The sequence below is a fragment of the Petaurus breviceps genome, unplaced genomic scaffold, assembly GCF_028583685.1.
Source record: "Petaurus breviceps papuanus isolate PSGF00001 unplaced genomic scaffold, PetGlider_PUasm1.0 226, whole genome shotgun sequence".
Taxonomy (NCBI): domain Eukaryota; kingdom Metazoa; phylum Chordata; class Mammalia; order Diprotodontia; family Petauridae; genus Petaurus; species Petaurus breviceps.
This window is the reverse complement of record NW_027185890.1, coordinates 587,104-609,854: the sequence shown is the minus strand read 5'-3', so window position 1 is coordinate 609,854 and position 22,751 is coordinate 587,104. Positions and strand designations below refer to the sequence as shown.

Here is a 22,751-nt window from a genome sequence, read left to right as displayed (position 1 = left end):
AAAAATAGAGTGGTAGATCAGTGGAATAGGTTAGGTACACATGACACAATAGTCAATGAGTAGAGTAATTTACTACTTGATAAATCCAAAGACTCCAGCTTCTGGGATAAGAAGTCACTATTTAGCAAAAATTGCTGGAAAACTGGAAAATAGCATGGCAGAAACTAGACATAGATCAACATCTTACATCTTATACCAAGGTAAAGACAAGTTGGGAGCATAATTTAGATATAAAGACTCTTACTATAAGCAAACTAGGAGAGCAAGGAATAGCTTACCTGTCAGACCTAAGGAGAAGGGAAGAATTATGACCAAAGAAGAGATAGAGAACGTTATGAAATGCAAAATGGATGACTTTGATTACATTAAATTGAAAAGTTTTTGCACAATCAAAGCCAATGCAACCAAGATTAGGAGGAAAGCAGAAAGCTGGGAAAGAATTTTTACAGGGAGAATCTCAGATAAAGGTTTCATTTCTAAAATGTAAAGAGAACTGAGTTGAATTTATAAGAATACAGGTCATTCCCCAATTGATAAACGGTGAAAGGATATGAGTAGGCAGTTTTTCAGAGGAAGAGATTAAAGTTATCTACAGTCATATGAAAAATGCTCTAAATCACTATTGATTAGAGAAATGCAAATCAAAACAACTCTGAGCTACCACATCACAACTATCAGTTTGGCTAACATGACAAAACAGAAAAATAATAAATATTGGACATGTGGAAAAATTGGAACACCAAAACATTGTTGGTGGACTTGTGAATTGATCCAACCATTCTGGAGAGCAATTTGGAACTATACCCAAAGTGCTATAAAAATGTGCATACCCTTTGACCCAGGTCTGAATTCCAAAGAGATCATAAAAACAGGAAAAGGACCCACATGTAAAAAAATATTTATACCAACTCTTTTTGTGGTGGAAACTGAGAGGATGTCAATTGGGGAATGGCTGAACAATTTGCAGTATATGAATGTAATGGAATACTATTTTGCTATAAGAAATGATGAGCAAGTGAACTTGAGAAAAAAGTGGATTTATATGAACTGATGCTGAGTGAAGTAAGCAGAACCAGCAGAACACTGTACACAGTAAAAGCAATATTGTGTGATGATTGACTTTGATACTTAGACAACTCCAAAAGACTCATGATGGAAAATGCTTTTCATATCCAGAGAAAGAAATTTTGAGTCTGAATGCAGATGGAAGCATACTATTTATTCTCCTTTTCTTCTGTCATTTTGTTTTGTTTCTTCTTTCTCATGATTCTTCCCATTAGTTCTAATTCTTCTTTATATCATGAGTAAATGTGAAAATATGTTTAATATGAATGTATAAGTAGAGCCTATATCAGATTGCACACTGTCTTCAGGAGGGGGAAGGGGAGAAAATTTAAATCTCAAAATTTTATGGAAGGGGGTGGCTAGGTGGCACAGTGAGTAGAGCACTGGCCCTGGAGTCAGAAGGACCTGAGTTCAAATCCGGACTCAGACACTTAAAACACACACACACACACACACACACACACTAGCCGTGTGACCTTGGGCAAGTCACTTAACCCCAATTGCCCTCCAAGAAGCAAAAAAAAAATCCTATGGAAGTGAATAGTGAAAACTAAATTATAAATATATAAATAATATGCATTATATATAATATGCACATTATATATAATAAATAATAAATAAAAATAAATTTGTTATTAAAAAAAGAGAAAGGATTGTTGTTCTCCTCTGGGTACTTCAAGTTTTTCTATCTGAACAGTCTATGGTTCTGTAAAATCTACCTCCCTATATTCACAGAATCACATGATCTCACTGGTACAAGCACTGGTACACATCATTTATTCTCACCTATTCCTGGCTAGGCATTCCCTCTGCTGTATTCTTTTCATGGGGTCATCCTACCTTAGCTTGAAAGTAGTCCAGAGAAGGGAAATTACTGAAGCCCAAAGCAACATTTGGACAGCTTTAATTACTAAGAAGTTATTCCTTCTATCAAACTGAAACCAGTCAATGCAAATACCATGCAAAGGTCCTAGTTCTCTGCCTCATGGGGCCAACAGGCATGATAAGCTTAATTCCTTTTCTTTTTCAAATTTTAAAAACATTTTTATTTAAAGTTTTGAGTTCCAAATTCTATCCCTTCTCTCTCCCCCTTCCCTGAGACATTAAACAAGCAGATACAAGGTCATGCATGTGCAATTATGTAAAACATTTCCATACTAGTCATTTTGTATGAGAAGACTTGAATAAAAGAAAAAAATGAAAGTGAAAAATAGCATGCTTCAGTCTGTATTCAAACTTCATCCCTTTTCTACACGACAGCCCTTCAAACACATGAAGATGGCTGTGATATCTCTCCTACGTGTTTTCTCCTCCAAGCTGAACAAATGACATTGTTTCTAGCCTCCTCACCATTCTAGCTGCCATCACTCATAGGAGGTCTTTCTTCAAACATGCCTCCCAGAACTGAACACAGTAAACTACAGATGGATTTGACTAGAAAAACAAATAGTAGTACTGTCAATTCCTCCACCTATGAGTTCTTTTCTTACCGTCTGTAGCAACACAGAATGAGGCTATTACTTTTTATTTTATTTTAAATTTATGGATTAAAACAAACATTTCCATAACACAGAATAATAAAAAAGATGATTGTACATGAAACTGCAAATCTATGTACAACTTGCTATTCCTTTTAAATATATAACATTATGTAAATCTCCCCTCCTTTTTTTTGGCTATTACTTTTTACACAATTATCTGAAGATGCTTTTGCCCTCCCTCCTCCCTTAAAGTTCCTATTCATGAGGACTGGAGGTGAATTCCTTTTGAAAATAGTGCTGTGAAAAAAATGGGTAAAATCTGAAAATTTCAACATATTCTTTAGCATTTCTGAATGTAACCTACTATAGAAAAGATAAGAGAGAGACAAAGATGCATAAAGGCAGTGTGTCATAGTGAGAAGGGAATCGTATCCAGATTGAGAAAACTGGATTATTGTCTAGGCTCTATTGCACAGTAAAGCACTATGCAAACATAAAATTGGAGTTTTACATTTACTGCCCACTCTCCTTCGGGCTCAAATCTATGCCTTATTGTATTGCCTGAAGTGCCTACTAGAGTATGTTCAATGTTCATTTGAACCCATTTCTGCTTAAGAATTGCCAAGAATTTTGCTGGAGCTCTATGAAAAATACAAACTCTTCAGTGAGACCTATGAGACCTTTGAAAATGTAGCTCCCACTTAGCTTTCTAGCATCATTTCATGTTAGTGTGCTTCATGCACACTATGTTTCAGGCTACTGAGATTACCTTTTTCCTCTCAAGTCAGTATTTCACCATCACCCACGGTGCATTTTCAGAAACTGTGCATCCCACCTCCCATGGATACCCTCCTCATCTGTGCTTCTTAGAATCTTTTTCATCTTCATCCCCTGTGATGCCTTCCTTGCCCCCATTCCCATCACCCAGCCCAGCCAGGTTATGTTCTTCCTCCTCCAATTACATTGTATCATGGATATCTTGTACACTTTGGAAACAATATAAGCCACAAGAGCGGGAAGTATTTCATTTTTGTCTTTTGTACAATGCCTAGCAGACAAGACTAACTTAGCAATTGATTAATTGAATTTTTCTCTTCATTTGTAAAGATCCAGGGTTAAAAATATATATTTTTTCTTTTAGATAGTATGATATAATTTTGAAAAACATTATTTGGGTAAGTATAGTTATCTACCTGGAATTAGAAACGGAAGACATTATAAAAGTATAAACACAGAACTGTGCATGATCAAATCAGGGACTCCTAGAGACAGAAGGACCTTAGGCATCACAAACTTATATACTAGTTTATGTCATGAAATATTTTATTAAATGTGAGACCCTACTTGTCTCACAAAACTTTGCACAGTTTTTTGATAGATGGCATTAAAAAAAAACAATAACAAAAAACTTCCTTGTTAACTGAGTACATTTTATAGCTATTTAAATACTTGCTAGTGTCCCAGTATCTTTAGTAACTGTATGTTTACATAACAGGCATGCTTTGTCTACCACAGCATATTTTTTTAAAGCTAAAATACTTAGAAAAGCTCTATTAGGTATTCAACAATTTGAATTCCCCAGATAGTAAGATGAGGCCAAATAGTATCATACATTTTTTTTTTGTAACTATTCATGGCAGAACTTCAACTACTTTCCTTGTTAATGTGGTGTTCTGAGCAGTTACTTTTTCTTTCCATGTCTATCTTAGAAAGATGGATTTTTGAAAATTAAAAACATGTGACAACAATAATTTCAGTACATATTGCCAGGAACAAAATGCTGATTTTACAATGAGCAACATTAATTAATTTATGTGTTTATTTTGGTAAATAGAATTACTAAGAAGGGAAGGTTTACTCCTGTTTCTAATTTTCTTAACCTCTTTTACTATATGAATTTCAAGTTTATATTAAATTAAAGGTATTGTCAATAACATTAAAGGTTTTACGATTGAGAAGTGGAAGGGATACTTTGAGGCTAGTCTAATTCCCTTACTTTCCACAGGAGGAAACTGAGGCCCAAGAAGTTAAGCACCTTGCCCAAAATCACAAAAGTGACCGAAGCAGGACCTGAACCCATGTCCTCTTAACTTGAAATCCAGTGCCCATTCCATGCTGCTCTCTCTACTTATTATGTAATATGAAATAGAGTATTGATCCTCTGGGAAGTTAGAAATATGGTAGAGATGTTTGAATAGCACAGTATTTTGAATTTATTGGCCTATTAAATTTCCCTCAAAAGACTAAAATATTCCAAATAAAAATAAGTACAAGATTTTTTTTTCTCCTGTCAGCATTTTAGCTAAGAAAACCTTTGAAATAATTGAAGTACTTTATGGAAAATAATAATTCATACTTTAAGATGTTTTCCATTTCTAAATACGTTTGATCAGAGAGTTAAAAAATGCTATAAATTATAGTAATCTTCCCATTTACTAAGTGAGTAAACCTCAATGAAAATCATGTATGATATCTTACAATCAAAATATGGATACAGGCATAATTTAGTCTACAATTTAATTTCATGCATGCATTATCCCCCCTCAGAAGGAGGTGAAGGGACAAGATGCTCATTTCTAATATATCACATTCAGTTCTGTATCATGAGGTATCGGATGTTAACAACCTGAAGGAAAAAAATATTGGCGAGTTTGGCAGTCATGGCACCTGGGGGAAACTTCCATCTTTAGATAAAGTAGAGGAAAGAGAGCAGAGGATAAAAGAAACAAAGGCAGACAGAAAATGACAAGGAAATAGAAACCACGGCTTTATTAAACAGAGAATTCCAATTGATCTGAATTCTTCCTTCCTTGAAGAAATGATTTTTTCTTTTTGGTAAATGTATATTATTCTAGTTACTTAGTATCATTTAGATAGATGGAGAAAACATGTGTATAATATGCGCAACAACTTATTCTGGAAAACATTTCAGAATAAAATGACTTGACTAAAATTTTATCGAAGCCTTGGGGTAACTATGGATTGTTTTGGTTTTGGTTTTTCCTCTTGCAGCAATTTTTTTTTAAATGAAAAAGAAAAAAGTGGGGGTGGAGGCAGGAAGAAGCACATTGTATCTGTTCCCTTATGTTTAAGGCTCCACTCTTGGAATTCATTATTATTGACACAGATGCTGAGCCTTACCTTCATGCCCTGAAATAGTCATTGCAAGTTATTAACAGTTAGACAACTTGGAGCAGCAGATGATTTTGTGTAGATAGGCCAGAGGACAAGTTGACTTTTGTTAATTGGGCCCTGAAAGTTTTCCATACCACCTTGGGCAGTTTACTATTCAGCTTGCCAAACTTTAAAGTTATGATAACTAGGTTCATGCACATGCCAGACAAAACAGACAAGGGATTAATTGGAATGATCACAAATGCATTCCTTCTGAATAAATTAAAGGATTTTGGCTTGCGCCAAGTGACATTTAAAATAGAAAACTTGAAACTAATCAATCAAAACAAGTTTAAGGCTTTTTGATGTTATATTTGGGAGACAGTTCAATTCTATAAATAATAGAGAAAGTATCTGGGGAGAAAAAAAAAAAGCTTGATAATACTGAGCAGGAATTTTTGGGCTGGCAAAAAAAAATACCAAAAGAAATTATTTTTTTAACCTAATGAATTTTTTTCATATGTGATAAGAGTTAAAAGCCTCAAGAAGAAAAGTGAAGACTTCAACTATTGGCTCAGAATGGAAATTAAAACATTGGACAAATCAAAGTCAAAGTATAAAAGTCCAGAACAATACTAAGAGATGAGAGCTTTGGTCAGATTTTAGACAGACTATCCAAACAGCTGGAAAATATGTTGATTCTCCTTGGGAAATTTGTAATGTATTTGACTCATGTTTTCATGGAGCTGTGGACTGTCCTATGGGGCTCAAGGGGAGTAATTGCCAAGAACTTTATCTGGAAAATGATAGTATTTTACCAGTTTTCCAATTAGACAACAAAAGAACCTAAAGAACTACAAAAATATTTAGAAATTATGAATGACCTCTCCATATTAATAATATTTAGCATCTATTCCCCTGGAACTTTCTTCTTATAATTCTATGATTCAAGTACATGCAAATATTTCTTGAAACACATTCACACACACACATACACAATATGGAGTGTTAAAAATAGATCTGTTACTTAAGTTGGATAATATGTTAAATTTAATATTCAGTACACTCACACGCTATTTCTAATGAATACAGTACCAAATTTCCTTATGCCTTTTTTGGCAAATCTACAGCTAGTGTGGGATGCAGAGGGGCCAGACGTGGAAGACACGGTAATTGAATTCTTGCTGATGTAATGCAATTTTTGTTTTGAAAATAACCCTTGCATGGGCACTTTATTAAATTAAAAAAAATTCACTGTTTATCAGAAATAACAATAGTCATCTATTAAGGCAACTTTTCCAGAAAGTTTAAGAATTATCTATCAACTTAATACTGTACTTTATATTGGCTTTTTCTGTACTTTCTAATGCCCTTGGGATTAATTTGATGATAGTGATTTAAATAATATCAAAGAAATAGTGCCTCTGTTATATAGTATTCAAAATTATTTGATCAAGGCAGAGTGACAAAGTAAAGAGAGCACCAGAAGATTTTAATTCTGGCTCTGCCATGTTTTAGCTGTAAGACTACAGACAAGTCATTAAATCTTTCTGATCCACAATTTTTTCACGTTCAAAATGGGGCAAGTCCACTTTACCTATTTGTAGGCATGTTATCTACTTAGGCCAGTAGGTGATATAGTGGATAGAGCTTAGGGCCTGGAGTCAGGAAGACCAGAGTTCAAATTCTGCCTCAGGTACTTACTAGGTCTGGGATGCTAGGAAGTTATTTAACCTGTTTGTCCCTATTTCCTCATCTGCAAAAAGAGGATCACATTAGGACCTATCTCCTATAGTCGTTGCAAGGATAAAATGAGATAATAATTGTAAAATGCTTAGCACCATCCCTCCCTGGCCCATACTAAGTACCATATAACTATTTTAGTTGTTGTTGTTAATAATATAAATATTATTGTTATAGGTTTGGTTTCAGGTTCCAAGTATCTGAAAATATTTTGAAAATTGTCAAGCTTACATAAATGATTATATTCCTTCTGATTATCAAGGCTGACACAAATTTCAATCAACACAGATTTGACTTCATTATGGATGAAAGGATTTACCCTTTGGCCTATCTAACTGAAAACTTGCTCTTTATAGCACAATATGTAATAAGGACATTATTTCTCATACTTAAGTAAGAACACCTCCCGGAAATTTGGTAAGGGGGTGAAGCTCTAATATAGAGAAGAGGGAATAAAAGTAGAAATTAACTAGAAGTTCATGTTGTTTTCTACTGTGATTGGTTTCTTTGATGGTTTATATGACCTATTTTTCTTCTAACTGCCGTATCTGTAGTTGTCCAAAGATATCTGAGGCAAAATTTCTGCAGATAGAAATGTTTTATTTTGCCATATTCATCTGGTTTGTGGGATTCTGTTACTTGGGAAAACAGCTGTAGAGAGAGCCTGTGGGCAGTAAATAAATATTATTTGCTGGTGATGAAAATGACAGTGATGTCCGAGTGATGGTCACTTGCAAGCACAGTTGAACAGAACAAATGGTCCAGAAAATAAATATAGGAACATTATGAACTGGATGTTGCTTTTGGAAATTTTAGCAGGCAGTTAGTAACTTAAAAAATTAATTAAAGGTAAAAAATAGTTCTGTTACAGGTTTTTTTTTAGGGATTAAAATAAAATGACAATATATGTAACAGTTATTTCTAGTTACTCTTCTATGTTGTGGTCAAATGGCAAAATTTTCATAAAACATTATTTCCAATTTTGCTAAATCAAGATAAAAATATTGTTAAAAACTTTTTAAAAATTTCCCTAATACTACAATCTAATTGGATATTCCAAAAAAAGACCAATATAAATCTAAGGTTAAATGGTAAACACTTCCACTCCTCCACAAAATATTCCACTAGGGAATTATTAATCTAAAACTGAAAATAAGCAGGGTTTAAGGGATATGGCTAGCAATCAAAGTCTGAGCGTAACTATGTCCAAATTTTAATAGCAAATGCAATATTCTGATAATTCCAAAGCTACTAAAGCAAGACACAAACTATTGTTTAAAAAGATTACAAAACTAATAGTAATAAGGTTCTTATGAAATGTTCACGTTCTGAATACATTATTGTTACTCTATAAAAGTACTCTATATTATCAGTCTGAAGTGCAAAGATCTTCAATTTTTATCTATAAATTTTAGTATGTGAAAAAATACTTTGAAAATGATCAAGTTTCCAGAATCAAGTAAATGTTTGTAATTTAATTATTTTTTATATCTTGAAATTAATTCTCTTAAGAAATTTAGTTTAGATTTGTCTAAATAAAAGTATTTGAATAAACTACTTCAAAAACTGTTTATTCTACTTTTCATTAAGATGATAAAGTTTCAAACCAAGACAAACACTTCTAAGTAATTAGTAAAGTTATACTTTATCATGATATAAAATTAAAAGCTAAGAAGTTAATATGAATTCATAAATGTTTATACATAGATGCATGTGTGTCTGTGTGTGTATGCACAAAATATATATCAGGAAAGAATGGTCAACTCTGAGTCATAGATCAAAATTTTAGAAATTATCAGATTATAAATGAATACTTATGAGGGAAAACAATGATCATTAGGAACCAGCATAGGTTCCCTATGAACATATCACACCAGAGTAACCTAATTTGGAGAGTAACCTAATAGAGTTATTAGCCTGGAAGATCAGAAAACTGCTCTAAAGGAAGTATTTCAAAGAAATTCCAGCAAAGGCATTTAGTCTTCTTATGAACAAAATGGAGAAGGGTTGGTAGACAACAGAGGGACAGTATGGTTTAACGGATTTATATTCCAATCTGCCACTGGCTACAATGTGACTTTGGACATGGCTTCTGACATTGCTGAGCATCAGTTTTGTCATCTGCAAAATGCAGCGGTTGGAAGATTAATCTCAAAGAACCTCTCTACTTCTAACATTCTATGGTGCATAATTAATTATGCTATACAAGGAGTGTTATTAATGAAATGATCTTAAATGGAAAGGGATGGTTCTTGGTATGTCACAATGTTCTGTCCTTGGTCTTGTCCTGGTCAATATGCTTAAACAAATCTGTGGAGGACATGAAGTCGAGAGACAGATAATATGCTAAAGAGCAGGATCAAGATCTTGAAAGGACCTCAAATTGTTTTTTTTTAAATTGGACTTAAAAATAAAATAAATAAAAATTTTTTAATGGATTCAATTTAATGATTCAACTGGACAAAGTCAGAAGCTGTGCATTTAAATCAATTTTACAAGTACAGAAATGAGAATATATGATGAGAGTAACTCACACAAAAACATTCAGATTTCATTTGATTTTACAGTGTGATGTGAATACGTCCGCTAATGAAATATTAGGTGCACTAAAAGAAGCTTAGAACAAGAAAGGCGATAATAATTTTACCTACTCTAAGCTTTCTGGACTATGTGTGGAGCATTGTCAATTAAAGGCGCCTTATTTTAAGAAGGACTTTGATGAAATGGTGGTGAGCTGAGTTGTTCAAGCTTACAGAAATTTAGTGGCAAAGATGAAATGATAACCTACTTGAAATGATTCAGTCTAGTATTCTTTCCATTAATTACACTAGGCTACCTCTTAAAGTGAACTTTTTCAACTCGATTTATAATAAGCATGCCTTTATGCTTATTTTAAAATTTACAATGTTCTAATGTTCTGCTTTGAAAAATTCTAAACTAAAATCTCAATCCAGTGCCTAATTGTGGTATGGAAGTAACTCTTGTTCTTTAAAGACTATAAAAGAAGGGTGCACGACTTGGCAATTCCTACAAAGGTATAAGGGATTCTAGTATGTGCTAGCAATAGACTGCTTATCTGTCATTAGTACCAGTCAAAGCAAGAGAGATTCATTAACGAGGGATTAAGCGTTAGGTGATGAACTTTGGGGGGCGGGGGAGGAAGAGAAGGGGAGTACTAGAGAGAATCATGATGATATTAGCTAAGGTTTAGAGGGTTTGTGGTCTGCAATGGTGGAAGAAGTACCTTGAAATATTAAATTATTTTTAAATGTTTCAAAATAGAATTTACTATAACAGAGTGCACTGATGCCAAGACATGATATAGGGAAGTATATAACCTAAGTTCTCAACCTTTGGTTCACCCAAACACATAGATCTCCAAAGGATGAGAAGAGGGTAATAAATGTTGCTCCTCACCAAAAATGGATTTTTTCTTTATAAGTGGGAAGGGATGGTCAAAATGAAGCACTGGCTCCATCCCTCTACCAGGGAAGAAGTAGAACTGAAACCAGTGATTTTACGTGGCCATAATTATGCCCAAAATGTTCCAGTTGATCTGTTACCATCTCCACTGGGGTGGGAAGAAGTGATGCTAAGAAGTAAATGGACTTGGACACAAAGAATATAAAAGTAATCTCTGAATAATAATTTACCTGCGGTGGAATTTTTGTTTTTCAAGTCTTCAAACTATTATTATAAGTAAACTTCACTTTAAAAAAAAAAAGTGTTACAACCTAGAGTAACATTTCAATTCACTCAAAAGAAAAGGTTGGGAGCTGCATGTCAACATCAAATTAAATTTGCAATAAATGTTGCTAGCTTCCTTATTGAAATACTATGGACCTATATAAAATACTATGGACTCTTCTGCATTTGATTTCTGTGGAAATCAGTATTGGACTACAAGGTACTAGCAGAAATAAGAAGGTAATTCAGTTATTTGCATCAGAGACAGATGAGAAGGAAAGAAGTGGTGACTGAGGCATGACTGTTGCACACACTGAATTGGGGAAGGACACAAGGTGAGCCTAGTTGCCACAGAGACTACACCAGACAAAAGGGCCAACCAACATCTACTCAATTACAATTTGATCACAATTAAAATGTATTTTTTTTATCTCTTTTTTCACACAAGACTGGACTCTTCTTTTCCTTACTTAGAACCCTTTTCCTATCTTCTACCTTTCATTTCTTTTTCATAGAGTAAAACAGAAATCAGAAGCAGAAAAAAAAAAGATAAAAAAAAAAAGATCACCTGGGAACATTCTTTTTGTACTTTGTGCAGCCATGACTAGTTAGTATCTGGTTCAGTAGTTGTTGGGTTGTAGTTGAGTTTTAAGCTACATGAGGGCAGGGAATGTTTCATAGGATGACGGTCATACAGCTAGAGTTAGGAGAGACTTTGGAGGCCACGTAGTCCAATCTTTCCTTTTACAGATGAGGAAATAGGTTTGGGCAAGTTAAATGACTTGTCTAAGGTCGTACTGGTAGCAAGCTTCAGAGGCAGAATTTTTTTGGGGGGGGAGGGCAATTGGGGTTGTGACTTGCCCAAGGTCACATGGCTAGTTTTTGTGTTAAGTGTCTGAGGCCGCATTTGAACTCAGGTCCTCCTGACTCCAAGGCCTGTGCTCTATTCACTGCTCCACCGAGCTGCCCCCAGAGGCAGAATTTTAAACAATGTCTCCTGACTTCGGAGTTAGTAGTCTTTCCTCTGTATGGCACTGCTTTGTTTTAGTAGACATTTAATAAAAATGTGTTGAATTGAATTAATTAAATATGTAGTATGTTAGATAAGACTACTATGGGATTCCTCTAGATAACAAGCAAGATCTCCAAGAACTCAAGGACTTTGTTACAAGGGAAGGAAATAAGCATTTATATAGTACCTACTATATACCAGGAGCAGGTAGGTGGCACAGTAGGGTACAGGGTCTACAGTCAGGAAGACTCATTTTCCAAGTCACTTAACACTGTTTGCCTCAGTTTCCTCATCTGTAAAATAAGTTGGAGAAGGAAATAGCAAACCACTCCAGTATCTTCATCAAGAAAACCCCAAATGGGGTCAATGAAGAGTCGGACCCAAACCAAAAATGACTGAACTATGTACCAGGCACTATGCTAAGTTTTTTAAAAATACCACTTCATCTGTAATTGTATTATTTTAATAAGATAATGCATTGTTATTAGTGGGCACTAGACTACCTATCTGTCCTTCTAGGTGTCTACCTCCCTCGTCTTCCTTTGTCTTCCCTTGAATTCCTTACCACCTCCTTCAAGGACTGCTGTCACGGCTTCCTAATTGGTTTTACTGCTTCCAATATTTCCATTCTATAATATCTTCTAACATATGACAAAATAATATTCCTAAAAATCTCAGGCTAATAGTGTTAGATGTTGTTAGCGAGGTGCCATGTTAGATGTGGTGATAGAAAAACAGATAACTAAGCAGTCTGATACAGAAGAAAGAATGCTAACTGCAGAGTCAGGGGACATTGGCCTCTACTCAAAAAGTTTCATGAACTTCCACCTGCCTGTGAGACAAGGTACAGATTAGTATTACCTTAGCATTTGAAACTCTCTGCATTGTGACTCCATCCTACACTTCTACCTTCCAGTTGAAACAGCCCGTGTGCTGACCACTGACCTCTGGACTCAGCAGCTCTTTTCTTTTTACAGATTACATCTCCTTTGCCTCAACTTCAATTCAGAGGCCACCTACTGATCCAGCATAGCCTACTGTAAAGACCAGTAGCTCTGGGTTCAGACAATTTGAGTTTAAATCTCCCCACTAAGGTATCTGTGTTATCTTTGGCAAATTATTTTACCTGTTAGGGCCTCCATTTCCTAATCTGTAAAATGAAGCAGGTGTACTAGTCTTGTAAAATTTCTTCCAGGTCACGATCTATGATCCCATGATTTCCTCCTAGTTGTGGGCATTTTCTCGTGCCTCAAATTTCTTTCTTTTAAAAAAATTTTTTTTTAATTTTCTAATTTTATTTTATTAAAAAATTTTTTTTCCTCAAATTTATTTCTGTTTACATGCAGCATGCCCCTTAGTACTTTGAGGGGACTATTTTTTATTTAGTTTTTATATATTCATCATTGAGCTGAATAGTGTTTGCATACAGCTGATGCTTAATAAATGATTGTTGGATTGAGTTATCCCTTCCTTCCAAAAATATTTATTGTAGTTAGTATTAAATGTGGACATGAGATACAGACTACAGCACTGACTGGGTTAGTGAATTTCAAATCCCTGTCTTTTCTCTGTAAAATTCAGAGCTTTTGCCTAATGAAACTGAACAGAAGGGGTGAGAGAATCCAGACCCATGGGACTGTGAAATGCAAATGGGCTTCTGAAGAAAAAAAAAAATAAAACAATTAAAGGATTGGAGAAAGAAAAGGAAGAGAGCCCATATGAGTCGTCTGGGCTCTTCAAAATGGAGAAGGCACTAAGCCAAATAAGACAGCACCATCCTCTCCAACCCCAATGTTTGCAGGTGGGTCAGCAGCACATGATGATCCATTCAGTCAAAGGTTGCTGATAGGTTTAGTAACATCAGGACAGCTGTTTGGCCAGCATTTCTGTCTCCACAGAGATTATCTGGCAATATAACTATATAACAAAATGAAATGGCAAATATGAAACAGAAAAGTCATACCTATTGGGGAGGGCTATCTGTTTTACCTCATCTCTGCTGCTCATCTCAGCATTCAACAATTCGATGACTGGGAGTTAGTCAATTGTCTATTTCAATTATGTCCCTTTTAGTTATCTCCTTCCCAATACCACCATTTACCATACTCAGGTATGAAGTGGATTTGGAGAATACATCTATGGGTACTGAAGATTTCCTTCATAATGTGCCTAGTGAATCTTATGTCTGAGTGCAAAGATATAGCCATTATCATAGAAACTAGACATATTCATGTTGCAAAAAGCCATTTTACCATTCCCATGTTCCAACACAAGAACCAGTGTTGTGGGAGCAGTGCTAGTGTTGTGGGGGCTCATATATGCTAGGTAGTCACAAATGGATCTGTGCCTTGATAAAGACATTTGGTTTGGCCTAACTCTTGATAAATATAGGACTTGGGAGAAGAAGGTTTGAATTTAGGCTTTGCTATTGACTGGCTTCATGCTCTCAGGCAAACGATTTCACTTCTGATGCCTTCATGTTTCCTCAACTTTAAAAGGGGATTAATACTTACAACGACTATCTATAGTTATTACTTCCACATTGCAACCTTCCCCATCATAGTTTCAATATATCATGGGTTGGCATAAGAAATTAAATGGGAATTTTGGGGTAGTTTTGTGGAAGCTGCAGATGACACAGATGTCACAGAAAAAGTTAAAAACTCAGAAATGTTTAAAATATAGGTGTAATACTGTATATTAAACCAAATTTTATAACAAAGTCCTATAATCACTCCATAAGAGAAAAAGAAAAAATTCAGACTTCTCTGGTACAAAGGGACGGCCAAGAAATTTTACACGAATTTTCCAGATTGCAGGGACACCAAGCCCCTAACCCCCATGATGTAGAAGGGATCACTATACTTTGCAGGGTTGTTTCAAAGGAGGTGTTTGGTTCAACATTACATGTTATAGAATTGAGAGTTAATCATCATTACTAAGACCAATGCTATAATATAAAATGGAATTACAATACATTGACAAGAAATATTTTTAAGACAAATATGCTTGTATAGGTTAAAAAAGACATGGGATGTTATGAGTCAAGAACAATGTGAAAACTAGGAAACCACATGTCACAGTTAAGTCAAATGTCTCTCTCATCACTACTGATCCAGTCATTTGATACAGTAAGATATCCATGTTGACTGCTTGAATGACTAAAACCCAGTAAGAGCAACCATTATTGGTCAATTTCTATTGGGTTTCATTAAAAACTAATCAGCAGCGAGTGCCCAGTGGGTCTGAGATAGCAATGTTACTTCCTATGGAGTTCATAGGATATTAGTTGAATGTACTACTTACCAAACCATACACTCGTTATTTACCCAACTACAAATTACCCTCCTTTCAATGTGCAGATTCCAAAACACATAATATACATATTTTAGGACATGCCTTTAGATAACTTCGTCTGTTCCCCAATTATTTCAAGTGACTCTTGAAATAGTCTGTGCTTGCCCTGTTTTTTTTCATTCTGTCCCTTGGCAATCTCACTTATTCCTACGGTTTCATATACTACTTCTGTGCAAATGATTTTCAATACTGATCTTGCTTTTAAGGCTTCAGAATGGTCTTTCTAACTTTCTATAGACCATCTCCATTTGGATGTCACAATGGTACCTCACATTCAACATGTCTAAATCATGCTCAATTTGTTTTTTCCTTAAACCTGCTTGACTTTCAAACTTAATTACTTTTTGCATGGCTCCGTTCACCCATACTCCTACATTCAAAATCTTGGACTTTATCACTCATTTTTCTTCTTAGTTCACATGTCTAATCACTTATTAAATTTTGTTGATTCTACTTCTATAATATCTCCTTCATTCATCTCTTCCTTTCTATTCCCCCTGGTATCACTCTTGTATGGAACTTTCTTACCAGTCACTCATCATTAGAAACATTCAAGTGGAGGAAAAATGTCAAAGATACAGTAGAAAGTGTTACCATCTCATGGGGAGGGAGGAAATCTGAACTGTATGGCCTTTATGATCCCTCCCAGTTCTGTCTCATGATGTAAAATATTTGTTGAATGAATGTACACATTTTAAGATTCCATAAAATATAAATTAAGTATTTAAGAAAAGAGCCTTTATTTAAGCAAGAGAATTTTTTTGACTGCAAGCCAAAGTAGCTGATGCTCTGGGCCTGAAAAATTTTCCAATATTATTAGTTATCTACATGGTTCCTACCCTGGTAACTGTGAATGTTCCTGGTACTCTTCCAAGAAAGTGAAGCAAAAAGATAAGGGTTTTTCTTTAAGATCCTAACAAGAATCCTTGGAACATGTCCCGTCACATGAGAAGAGAATAAATTCAATCACTTTTATACGGATTTTTGATCCATTTTTCCTAATTAAAGGCTCTGACAATAATAAAGGATCTACTTTGATATCTATTCATTCCAGCTATGATAAAAATGGTATCTATGATTCTACAAACTAGCTTTCCATCTCCCCAAATTGTATACCCTAACCATTAATGATTTTCAATGGGTTGTAATGGATAAACATTTATAAAACATAAAATGACCATATTTAATAAAGGATTGGCATATTTCCTCTCCTAGTATTTCTTCCTCTAAACTTACATTTTGATAAAAAAAAAACCTAAATTAAAAAGATTACATCTTATTATAGTGTGTGATAACCATGAAGTCTCTGAGACAAAAGAGCAAGCCCTGGCAGGTTACCCACCCCACCCCACCTCCAGCCAAGCTGGAAAGGCTTTGAGTGTGGGCCCAGCTAGAAGCAGCCTGTGTCTGCCACAGCTAAGCTGTCTGAGGATCAGCTTAGCTAAGTTAAGAACTACTCAACACCAGAAAGTTGGGCACTGGGTGACGGGATTTTGTTTGTTTTTTTTGCTATAGCAACTCACTAAAAAGTAGAGGGAATGAGCTTGTAACAGCGGAGGGAGCACACACACCACAAAAATTGTGGATCACTGAAATATTCTTATTCTCACGACTTCTAAATAAGTATGTCAATAAACCTACTATGTGCCAGACTCTGTGCTACGTGTTAGAAAATAATCTCTGCTCCCAGAAGAGGTCTTCTAGATAGGATACAATTAATAATTCCCATGAGGCATATATCAAAGGCATGGATAACAGAGAACTATACAGAAGGCAGATCTCTTTCTGATAAGTGACTTTCATCCCCCTTTCCCACTCCCTTCTCTAATCCTTTTCTGTCTACCTCAGGCTAATATAATAGAGATGATGATTCTTCAATACACCTCCAACAGCCCAAGGAGGAATATCAACCATTCACAAAGGATAAAACAGTTTCTATTACTATTGTCTCTAAGTCCAAAGTGCTAAAATCCCAAATCTTGGAAGGAAAGAAAATCCCAAGTAGATCCAAGTGAACAGTCAATTAATTTGCATTTATTAAAAATCCATTGCTTCAGCCACTGGGGATACAAAGACAAAAACCAAAGCAAACAATTAAAAGGCATTTATCACAAGTTTACTATAAGCAAAGCAGTGTGCTAAGTGCTAGTGATGCAAATAAAATATGAGAAAACCTATATTTTAATGATACAGACACATACACATTTGAATATAAAAAAGGAAGGTGCAAAATTAATGTAAAGTTACCTTACAAAGGAAGGCACTAGCATCCTGGAGGACCCAAAAAAGCCTCCAGCAAAAAGGGGCACTTAGTTTAAGTACAGAAGGAAGCCAGAGTTTCTAAGGAGAAGAAGAGAAGAAGAACATTTCAGGCTTTGGTGGGGAGGGGTAAAGAGAGGAGAAATGGACTAGAGGGAGAGTATAACAGCAAGCAAACAAGGAACAGAGTGAGCAGAGAAGAGGAACGTGAAAGAAGAATGAAAAGATAAGAAGGGGACAAACGCCAAAGGGAGTACTCTGTATTTTTGCTTCCCAGTTGTACTAGGGAATGGCTGGAGCTTACCAAGTAGGAGAATAGAATAGTCAGACCCATGCTTTAGAAAAATAACTTTGTCACTTTATAGTATGTTTAAAAGGTATAGCAAGTTGTACAGAATAGATTTGCAGTTTCATGTGCATTCAGCTTTTTTTCTTCTATTCTACTATGTTATGAAAATGCTTGTTTTATTTAAGTTCAGAATAAAATAAATAAAATTTAATTTTTTTTAAAAAATAGAAACCTAACTTTGGCAGCTACATAGAAGATGGACTAGAGAGCAGACAGACATGACACAGACCAATTAGGAGGCTGTTGTAAGTGTCCAGAGAAGAAGTGATAAGGACTTGAAATGGAGAAGTGGCCATACTAGTGGAGAGAAGGTGACATATACAAGAAATAGTGTGGAGTTATCACCTGTCAAGCGATTGGATATGTGATACAAAAGAGAGTGAGGAGAGAAGGATGACATCCAGGCTGTGAACCAGACTGAGCGGAAGATTGTGGTACCCTGGACAGTAACAGGTAAGTCCAGAAGAGGGCTGGGTTCGAGGGAAAGAAAATGAGTTCTGTTTGGGACATGCAGACTTTGAGATAGCTATGTGTAATGGTAATGGGAATATTGTGTTGGTGCTACACTATGGGGTATCCAGTTTCAAATTTCTAATAGCTGTGGGATTACAGTTTCAGAGAAAACATTAGAGATGGATAAAGATGATGATTGAACTCCTGGAAGTGTGTGACATCACCAAATGAGAGAATATAAAAAGAGAAGGGCCCAGAAACTAAACTACAAAAATATCTAGAATTAGTGGGCATGGAACGAAGTTTCAGCAAAGAAGAATGAGAAGGAGCAATAAAACAGTGGAGTGAAGAAAAAGAGGTCACAAGAACTCAGAGAGGAGACAGTATCCAGGAGAAGAAGGTGGTCGACAGTGCCAAATACTGGAGAGTGGCCAAGAAGGATGAGGACTGAAAAGAGGCCATTAGATTAGCCAGTTAAAAAAAAAATCACTGGTAACTGGTGAGAAGAGCTTAAACTGAATTATGAAATCAGAAGTCACTTTAAACTGGGGGTTTTAAAAGAGAGTGAGAGGAGAGGAGGTAAAGGCACTGAGTATGGTTCACTTGGGAATTAACTAAGAAATAGAATTAAAGATAGTTAATACAGGTGTTGTGATCAATTGATAAATTTTTGAGGATAAGGGAAATAAACATAATTGTGTACAACAAGGAAAGAATAAGTAGATTGGGAGAGATTAAAGGTGAGACAGAGACAGACAGAAAGAAAAGTGGTAGGGGGAAGAAAGGGAGAGAAAGGAGAAGGAGAAAGCAAGTGCATGAGAGTGGGGACAATCTGATGGAGGAATTGGAAGGGAATAGGATCAATGATAGATGTATAGGGGTTGGCATTGACAAGAAGGGCCATCTCTTTAATAGAGACTAGTAAAGGAAGAAACCATGGGGCTTGACATCCAACTTGTGTATAATCAGGACAGGAGGAGAAGAAAGAACTTGGAAGAAGAGAAGAACTGGCAAGGAATGAGAGATGATGGGACTAGAGGAGAGAATAGCGTAGAGAGCCTATGAGGGCGTCAAGAATGGGAAATGATGAAAGTGTAGTGAGAAAAGAGATGATGAGGGGTGGAGAGATAAGAGGTCATCATGAAGAAAAAGATTAGGAAGAGTAAGGAATAGGGAAGGAAGAATGAGAAAGTATTATGAGCAGATAATAGAATCATTGAGTTCTTGAGCTTGGAAGTGGAATACTTGTGGGTGAAGGTCAAATGAAGGGTATGACTATCCCTGTGTGTTGCTGAGATAAAGTGAAAGTGTAGGAGTAGTTTGTGGTAGTTTAGTAGATTGATCTGGATTGAGTGATAAATCTGGATAGTGTGAAATAGAATTGAAGTTGCTGAGTGACAGCAGTAGAGAAGTCTGGAAGTGTCAATGAGAAGCTAGTCCTTTTTTTTTTTTGACTCCTCCACCATGGTCGATGAGTTGGGAAGTATGAGAAAAGGCATAATCAGTAACAGCCAGTACTGGTAAAGATGCCCAGAGATATAATGTCATTCGTGAGAAGAAAGGTGTCATTGAGGACCAAAAAAATGGAAGACACAGGAAAAGAAGGGCTCTAAAACTTAAAGACATTAGCATCACTTATGCCATTAACCTATTTTTTCCCTCATATTTCGCAGCTATCTACTAAGGCTTCTCTGAGAGTGCTGTCTCACCCTATTCAGAAATATATTACTGAACTAAAAGAGTTATGCTGACTCCTTGGTTCTAAGGAAGTCTGCCACTAATTGATGTAAAACTCTAGGTGAATTATTATTGAAGATATGGTTTTTAAGGATGTTTTTTTAAAAAGGTTACTAAAGGAAACAGTGGACCAATACCTAAATACTCATATAATTTCTTCTTAGTCTTGTATTTCAGGGAGAAAATATTAGAGAAAAATAAGGGAAATATGATTAATAAATATGGCATAGCAGGCAAAAAATTATACCTGAAGTCTTTACAAAATAAAACATTCAATTCTATTGGTTTCTTCAGTATAGCATTTGGTAGTTAATTAGACTAATTTGGTAGTTAAACTAGACTTTTCTTACTATCAGATTTAAATATCTAATTCCAGAATATTAAATAAACACTGTGTGCAAAATACTCATTGCTAAGACCTAGACAGGTATAACGATCAACTGTTCAAGCTTCTAAAACTCTGGCCAGAGCTATATTTTAAAAATACATTGTCAGAATAAACAATTATTGTTTATTGAAAGCCTCAGAGTTACAGATAAAACAGAGCCCTCTGTACATTACTGAATTCTAGGAAGAGATAATAGTGGTACAAGAATGACTTGGGATATAATGATGACTTGGCAATAATTTTGATATGATTTCATTTTGTGAAAGTATTGGTCATGCAGGTGTGTTTTCACTTTTCAAGCCAACTCTGAACATCTGACCTTGATCAGATGAAACAAAATTACACTATCACACATATATTTCATTGCCCTCTGTTTTTAATTCTGTGATTTTTAAGAATGGGTATGACTTCAAGTAAATTTGCAAAACCATGGGATAAATATATTGTTATACTGAGAAGCAGAATTATTCTAGAATCACAGAAATTCTCAAATGGAGATGGAATATGGCAACTGGCCCTGCCACATTTCAAATACCATGAAAGGTTAAGGAATTTATCTAAGAAACTGAGTTAAATATAATTTAGTGGTATAGGAAATCACCTAATTTAAATCCCATTGAATTTATGGATTATAAGCAAAGCTAGACTTGGACAAATGGACTGTTCAAAGGTACGCTTTATGTCCCATGTGGTAAAAGTGTGATTTCATGATGAGGAATTAAGGAATGTGTCAAAAGCTTCTGAACTAAAGTGCCAAATCATGTTTGTTTCTTTTCTTTTTTTTTTTTTAAAGCAATCGGGGTTAAGTAACTTGCTCAAGGTTACACGGCCAGTTATTTCTGGGTGTGGTGCTAAGTATCCCAGCCCGGATTTGATCCCCAGGTCATCCCAACACTGGAGCTGGTGCTGTTACTCGCTGAGCCACCTGGCTGCCCCTAAATGAAATTTTTTTTTGGCTTTTTGGAGTGGGGCAGTTGGGGTTAAGTGACTTGCCCAAGGTCACACGGCTAGTTGTTTTTTTTTTTTGGTGTGTGTGTGTGTGTGTGTGTGTGTGTGTGTGTGATAAGTGTCTGAGGCCAGATCCGAACTCAGGTTCTCCTGACTCTGGGGCCATCACTCTACTCACTACGCCACCTAGCCACCCCATGTTTGTTTATTTTCAAAAAGGAGAAACAGGTCATATTTATTTTTAAAATTATGGTTCATTATGAAAATTAATAAAGCTAATTATTTAACTCTGTCCCAATTAAATCATATACCACTGTAGATGGTATAATTTTTTATGAAATAATATAATTTGACATCCAGGTTTGCAACTTCATTATACTTCATAAAAGAGAGGCTGTGCATCTCAATAAAGTATTCCAGTTCCTGGATGTCAATGTCTGTATCTGACCCAATCTAAACTAGACAAGGCAGGTGTGATCACAATTACATGTGATCATTATCACTGTGATTAAGTGTCAAAGTGACTGATACAGGTACTAAAATGTGATAAATTCAAATAATAGAGAGATCAGTGTGGAGCAAAATGTCATCTAGACAGGTCTTGATGAAGGAGAACAATCTGGCTGGGGGAAGGGAAAGCCAAGCAAAGTAAATGGTGGGAATTAAGGCTTCGACATTGGACCAACAGAAACACTGGTCCAGCTGGACCGGAAAGTTCAAGCTAGGAACCTGGGTGGATTGGACACACATCTCAGGATCCAATGATAGGACAAATGATGGAGAAATTTTAATGCCATGTCTCAGAAGTTCAGATTTTTATCTTGTAGGCAGAAAAGAGCCATTAGAGGTGTGTTGAGTTGGGGAGAATAGATGATGAAGACACTGTTTCAAGAAAATTAAGTTGGCAACACCACAGAGACCAGTTAGGAAGGAATGAGGGTGTGGACTAGGGTGGTGTCAGTGGGAAGGGAAACGAAAGGAGAGATGTGAGGGACATTTCCAAGAACAAAATCAATAGATCTGGTGACTAACTAGACAAAAGGAATAAAGGACAAGGGAAGATTTGATGCATATTCAAATTCAAATAATATTTATTGTACCTGTATTCTACTTGAGCAGACCATTGTGAAAGCTTCTTCTGGGAAGTCTTAAGTTTAA

General features: G+C 35.6%; 1 protein-coding gene and 1 long non-coding RNA gene across 9 annotated transcripts in view; one reads left to right on the top strand and one right to left on the bottom strand.

Annotated features, from left to right (window-relative positions):
- ARL15 (ARF like GTPase 15) overlaps positions 1 to 22,751 on the bottom strand; it is a 513,713-nt gene that overhangs the window by 88,400 nt on the left and 402,562 nt on the right. The gene's annotated exons all lie outside the window — the stretch shown is intronic.
- Positions 12,423 to 22,751, top strand: part of LOC138166829 (uncharacterized) — a 50,631-nt gene continuing 40,302 nt past the window's right edge. The window contains exon 1 of the long non-coding RNA XR_011169741.1: positions 12,423 to 18,520. This is a non-coding gene — a long non-coding RNA (uncharacterized lncRNA). The remainder of the gene's footprint in view (positions 18,521 to 22,751) is intronic.